Source organism: Amblyomma americanum, chromosome 2, assembly GCF_052857255.1.
Source record: "Amblyomma americanum isolate KBUSLIRL-KWMA chromosome 2, ASM5285725v1, whole genome shotgun sequence".
NCBI classification, from domain to species: Eukaryota; Metazoa; Arthropoda; class Arachnida; order Ixodida; family Ixodidae; genus Amblyomma; species Amblyomma americanum.
In genome coordinates, this window is record NC_135498.1 from 153,416,560 (window position 1) to 153,424,073 (window position 7,514).

Sequence of the window (7,514 nt, forward strand, 5' to 3'; positions counted from 1 at the left end):
TCTCTATCTGTCTATCTATCTATATCTGTCTGTCTGTCTGTCTATCTATCTATCTATCTATCTATCTATCTATCTATCTATCTATCTATCTATCTATCTATCTATCTATCTATCTATCTATCTATCTATCTATCTATCTATCTATCTATCTACCAATTTACTGTCAATTAATCAATCAATGAATCAATCAATCAATGAATCTAAGTTTAACTTCGGCCGGCGTTGCAGGTTGAAGATGCGACGGCCGGAATGGGGTGTGCCGGCCGGCAGCTTTGTAATTATGTAATAAGCTCTTGGTGTAGTGTATTTAACGTGTTGTTAAATTGATCATTCGGGGAGAAGGTAGAGACATGAGCCGTGCGTGGAGGTTGTAAACAGTTGTGTGGCTTTTGTATTAAACGTAAAACAAAACTGGTCCGATAGGTCCAAGGAATCTTGGGCAACCTTTCTGCTTTCCGTAGTCTGTTCCTTTTTTACTGATTACAGCTGTACCTTAGAATGTGAGATAATAGCAAAAGCCTACCATTCATTTGCCGGAAGATTGGCCGAGTGCAAAGGGCGCTCAGAACCATGATCCCAGCTATGGCGGGTGGTCGAGTTCAAATAGGTCGCCCAATTTGGCCTTCGCCAGATGTTCTAAATGGCGTAGACCCGGACGGGAGGGAGTGACCCCAGGCCGGTAGCGTTGTATATATGTAAATAGTTCTTTGTGTAGAGTGTTTATTGTGTTCATTCATTCATACTTCAGCGGGACAAAAGGCACATGGCCGTCGTCGTTTTCGGCTTCTCCCGGCATAGAACTGCTGTCTTCGGGTGTTTCGTCAAGCCGGTCAAAGTCTTCTGTTAGAAATAAATCTTCGTCATTGGCATACGTGCTGCCGCCTGCCTGCTCATCAAAGGTACTCAAAGTGGGCGAGACTTGCTGCGCCGCTTGTTCTGCTGCTGGCTGCTCGCCACTTGGAAGGTTTAGAAAATCACCCACATCTCCCCCGTCGCTGACATCTCCGTCGTTGGCTGTTGAGGCAGCTGACACAGATGAGGCACAATGCTGAGCGCGAAGGCGCAATTCTTGCTGCCTCCTGTAAATTGTGGTCTTCGGGACAAAAAAACGGCTCGTCTTTGTAGAAATAACGCCTCCGCCGTTTCGTGGTAACATCCCCATCCATAGTGGTCTAAGAAAAACTAAATGAAACAGACAGGCAAAAAATACAAAACTATAATGGTAGAAATTCAACAAAACAGCAGCAAAAGGTGACAACAAAGTGGCCGCTACTCTTTCGGTCTTGACTGGTCTTGACTCTTGAAGTCTTGGTTGTCTTGACTTTCACCCTCCGGATACGAACGCGAAATGCGCTGTTTTAAACACTGAAGCAATTCAAATTTCATTGGTTACCTGTAGCCAGCTTTGTAACACCCCCAAAAAACTGTCAATTTTTATTTATTCATTAAAACATGCTCCACGTAAGCGCTAAAAAACTTGCCTATTCAAAGCATGGCGATAAGAAGCCACAAGCATTAAAAGCTCCTATCCATCGTAGTTCTTAGCCTGTTAGCTGCAATTTTTTTCACTGCCTAACTACTCTGTTTTGTTAGCCTACAAAAATATTTTGTTATTATGGAGCCGTTGCTCGTCTATGTGATATAAAGACGCGAAAAGGCCGTCGTGCCAGCCAGCCTCAGTAAAGATTATTGCTCCAAATCTGGAAAAGGCTTGTCCAAAAACAAGTTGGAGTACTGGCGCAACAAAGACGCTCCGGATGGCAGAGATGAAGATTTTTATCCCGGCGACATAGAACTGGCTGGTAAGAGAGAAAAGTATTTTTGTCCACACTAACAAATCAGGAAAGCAGTCGCGTTGCTGCGCTTGTAGGAGGTTTGTGAATTTTAAGTTATCGCAGCGCCCATGACGCTCGTGCATGCGGTACAGATGCCTTTGACAGTACCCCTCCAGAGTTGCGGCGTGACAAGAAGTGGAGAGACCAGGAAATTCTAGGCTGTTTCCCCTCGCGATTTCGTCGGGCAGGGCTTTTTCAGGAGAAAACCCGAAAGAGACCGCCGTTAGCATCCATGATGACAGCTGTTTTGTAACTTCATCACAAGTCGCTATCGCGGCAAAGCTTTCGTTGCAGGTCTTGCGTGGCTACGACTTTCCGATAGTCTTTCTCACCCACCGCGCACGTTGCTGAGTCAGCCTATTGTACCCGTCTACCGTAGAGACATGAACAAAAACACGTGATCAACCTATTTGCAATGTTTAGTCATGATGACGACTTGCGATATGCATAGGTATAACATGCGTGAGTGGACAGGCTAATATCAGTGAGGGCGCACTGCACATATTGTGACATCAGGCGCGCGCTGTAAGATACCACTAATAAACAAATATTCTTTGTTCCTGTCCTCCCTTCACTTATAGCAGGGGTCTGAAACCCATTGCTATGCAGGCCGCATTGGAGAAATTTCGTCTCCCGCGGGTCAGGAGAAAGGGATCAATGTAATTGTCGCATCATGCCCCTGGCTTCCTGCTTACTTTTTTTCAGCTTTGGCTGAGTGTAACTCGCATTCAACAGCCAGCTATCTGTGCCTTGAATGCCAAGAATACTGACGTCTTTCAATTCAAACCGGATTTCGAAAACTGAAATTGGCTTACTTTTATCGGTTTATTCCGGTTTAATCTGAAATGTCGAACCTCTACTTGTAAGTGACGTGCTACAAGTAGCCTAACTTTTGCAAAGAGAACGGCTTCGGTTCCTGGAGGTTATGCAGCGACTCTGTCCAAATATGATAGGCAGTGTTATGAGGAGAAAACTAAGCAGACCCTTTCGCACTGCAGGCAAGCAACTGCATCCAGGACGTTGGCTTGTGGGCATACGTGGATGCTTTGGGCATCCACTAGTTTTTTGTGTTAAGAAAATTCTTCATTACTCACAAGCAACTGAAGACGTGGAAGGCACTGAGGCCTACAACTTGTAATGAGCGACTGGGTGCACGAGCCGTCAGTGAAGGAAGCATCGGCTGACGCCATATTCAAGGTAACAAAGGTAACGCGGATGTTCCAGCTTAACATGTGCTAACTGTGCATTTTATTCGCAGGTAGACTGTGTGCAAAGCCAGAACCAGGCTCTGCTAACTGTGTGGGTGGTGGCCAAGAGCAAAGGCGACGCAAACGCTGCGCACTTCACCTGCATGGCAGGGAATGGCGAAGCCTGTTCCCATGTTGCTGCCATCCTTTTCTTCATCGAGTATGGTGTGCATCGAATATGACTTCCACGCTTCATACGTGGGCTGGAAGCCAGGTGTTCGTGCTGCCGGTGCAAGAACACTCTGGATGCATACACATGCCATGCTCGATGAAGAAAAAGATGGCAGCAACACGGTAAGAAGCGTCGCCATTCCCTTCTGTGCAGGTGCAGTGTGCAGCAATTGGTCGCTTTTGCTCTTGGCCACCACCCTAACAGTTAGCACAGCCTGGTTCTGGCTTTTCATACGATTTGCCTGCAAATTCAACGCACGATCAGTACATGTTAAGGTACAAAAGAAGCCGCCTAACCTTTGCTATCAAAACTACGGGGTCAGTCGACACTTCTTTCACTGACAGCTCGCGCACCCAGTCTCCCATTACAAGTTGTAGGCCTCAGCGCCTTCCACAACTTCAGTTGCTTATGAGTAATGAAGCTTTTTCCTAACATCAAGAACTATTAGATGTCTGAAGCACACATGCATGGCACAAGCCTAAGTCCTGGACGCAGACGCTTGCCTGCAGTGTGAAAAGGTCCATCCCAACCGTTTTTGTTTTCTCTTCATAATGTCATCTATCGCATTCAGATAGTGTCACTGCGTAATATGCAGAAGCTGAAGTCATTCTCTTTGCTAACAGTTAGGCTACTTGTTGCACATCCCTTACAAGCAGTTATCACGCTCATGCTTGCATCAGCACAGTATGTTGCTGTAGCGGTTGCTGAGAGTGTAGTGGGCATCGGCTAATGAATACAAGATGGCTGCTCACCACATAGCATCACGCTGCCGTCTTTCGTGCATACTCCTTATAGGAGCTATTCACTGAAGCAGTGCTACCAGGCGGTTGAGCGTCGTTGCGGCTAGCGTGCATTGCTTGCGGCCGTTTTGCGCCGGTTCGCACAGTGTCAAGTATGCCGCGAGGCACCTGTTACTGATCCGTAACATTTTGCACGTTTATATATGCATCAGCGTCCACTTTCTATGTGTAACACTCTATGTGGATGAACTTTGCAGCAGAATTCTTTGATGCCGTGATATAGCTGCACTGCCTCCCAGTCTTGAAAACACTGTTGCGGAGCAGAAGACGAAAGCACAAAGAACAGAGACAAACACCATGGGTGCTATTTCGTCTTCTGCTGCGCTACAGTGTTTTTCAAGACTATGAACCAACATGCCCACCAAGCCACACTGATGCATTTCAGTGTCGCTTTTAGGCAGGCGCCCTAGCTTGTGCTGCAACTAGACAGCCAATTTAGCAAGCTGCATTGCACGTAAGAATGTACAGGACTTGAAGCTTTTTTATATCGGATGGTACTGACTGCTACTCACTAGGGACACGTCATCGATAAGGAGCGCATGATTACAAGCTCCAATTACAAAACTTAGCAGCACAGAAAATCGTATTTCCAACAGCTGTAGTCCATAATCTGTTTAAGCTTAACATATGCTGTTTCAGAAGAAAGTCAAAGCGTAATACCTGCCTTATTAACTTGACAGAACAGTGAAGCGAAAACTGTAATGTGCTCACAGCATGAAAAGCAGACCTAGAGAGTATGTTTTGTAGTTTTGATTGTATCATCATAAAACTGCTTCAAATGCACATGGCCTGGAATCTAGGTTCACAGAAATTCCACGTGCAGCGATTCCGCTAGCTAGAGCATTAGCATGTAACTTTCAGTTGATACAGATGACAAGCTAACTACTAGCTGAGCCGACACGTTGCAAGTTGGCCTCAAAAAGTGGCACTCCAGTCCTCCGCACTCTCACGCACTTCTCTTTTTGTCAAATATTTGCACGATTTCAGATATTTGTACGGTTTAATTTTTTGACTTGTCGGAAACTCAAGCCATGCACAAGATGAACCTCGACATTTGAGAATTCAACTTGCAGCAGCAGTCCTGCGCGTCGCATACCACGCCTGCACCTCCTCGGTCGTGTAAGTTTGTTTTCACCAAGTGGAACCACTTGTCCTGTGTCCTTCGTTCCGGTGTAGTTTTGTTTGTGTGTAGCACGTTATTCAAACCAAAATGTACAACCAACTAGCCCACATTGCTGCCTTGCTTTTTAGGGTGTCCGCTATTTTCTGTTTCATGCTGTTCATGGCTCAGTCTTCATGAGCTTTCGCACCCCTTTTTCTTTTTTCTCTTCGTCTTTTTCTTTTTCTTTTGCAGGCTGATTTCTAGGTTAACATTGTAGTTTTTTTGCATTCTTTAAAGATTTGCGCATGCATGTTGTTGCTTAGTGATGGGACATTTTTTCCGTGTTCATTTTCATTCAGTGTTAAATGTAGCACCCTTCCGGTCCTCTCATTTCTTTGTCCTGTCAAAATGCTGCTTTTTCATTGAGAACCCTTGTGTATCCGCTCTGTCCAACCAGTTTCCACATCAGACAGAAATTGTCTACTATTGGGCGCGAGAGATTTAATTCGCAAGGAGTTCAATGCTGCGGCTAGCTGCAGTGGCAGTGAACTTGACTGTGAACATGGTGAATGCCGCGCCAGATGCTAGCTCCCTTTGTGGATGACGTCACGTGAATACCTCCTATATGCCTGTGCCTGCAGAAGGTTTCAAATACGAAGCCTGATGACTTCGTATCTCATCAGTCTATGCATGCAGTCGGGAATATAAGGTTGTGATCTTTGATCAGCACAACTTCCAGAAGCATGAAAACTCTGTCTATTGTGCAAACTTATTGTGACCTGTATGCAGAATGCGCTACATTAATAATAATCACAACTTTGTCAGGTTAATTACCACTTCAAGCATGTAAAATACCCAGAGTTGGAAAGCTCTTAATAGGCAGAAATTATTTCTTCAAGGTAGAGATTAACCTGGCATCACTCATGTACTGAATGGCAAGCAGCTCCAGTATGTATTACATGCGTGGTATATATGTAAATAGTTATTTGTGTAGTGTGCTTAACGCGTTCATTCATTCATACTTCAGGGGGAAGAAAGCACCTGGGAGGGCTGCGGAGCTTTTAAACAGTTGTCGCGTAGTTTTCCTATAAAATATAAACCAAAAAATTTCGATCGGTCCGGGGCCACATGGGCAACGTTTTGCGTTTCTCAGTTCTCACCTTCTATCTCCTTAAAGTTGTATATTAAAATAACCGTGAGGTTAAAATGCCTATCAGCAATAAGTCGGAATATTAGGCGAATGCAAAGCGCAGTCAGAACCATGACCCACGATGTGGTTGACGGTCATCTGCGAGTAGTTCGCCCAAGATTGCCGTTACCAGAGGCTGGAGATGCTAAAGTCAGGGCTGGGACCGAGTGTTGGTTTTCAGTTAGCTTTGTATCTATACAAATTTTACTTGCTTAGTGTAATAAGGAGTTTATTACTTCATCTTTCACGGTGCCAGAAGGCCAATGGGGAACGTGGAGCTTATGACTAATTGTCCTGTGGTTTGGCTACAAAATTTAAAAAGACTTAAGATTGGCACGAAGACACGTGGCCACGCGATTTGTTTTTCCTCGCTCGCACCTTTTTTACTATGCGCATCAATAGTTTAGAAATACAAGCAGCTGCAAATGACAGTCAGTGATTGGTCAAAATGTAAGCTGGGTGCAAAGGGCTATCATAACCATTGTCCGGGCTATGGTTGATGAAGAGGCGTGAATAGGTCGCTCGAGTTTGCTTTTGCCGGAGGCTGGAGATGAAGAAGTCAGAGCTGGGAGGTGGTATTTCTTAGCGACTAGCTTTTTATTTATATAAATTGTGCTTCTGCGGTGTAATTAACGCATTCATTACTTCATCATTGAGGGTGATGTAAGGCCTATGGGGCGGCCGTGGAGCTTATCAATGGTGGTCTTGTTGTTTGGATATAGAACGTAAAAAGAAGTGTTGCGATTGCTCCGAAGGCATGTGCGCAATCTTTTCTTTTTTCCATTTTCGCACCATTTATACTCCTCACATCCATGCTTTAGAATGACGAAGAACTTCGATCGCCTGTCAGTTATCAGTCTGAATACTGGCCGAGTGCAAAGTCCTCTCAGAACCATGATCCTAGCTGTGTATAATGAATAAGGGTGAATAGGTGTCCCAAGTTTGCCTTCGCAAGATGTTTGAGAACCAGTAGTTAGCGCAGAGATGGAAAATTCCGCTGCAGTTGGCTTTTTATCTAGATAAATATTTGGTCGTGTATTGTAATTAGGCGTTCGTTACTTATTCATTCAGGGGAAATAATGCACATGGCGCGGACGCTGAGCTTATCAACAGATGTAGTGGGGTTTGCCTATAAAATGTGAAAAAGATGCGAGTGGTCCGAAGACAGG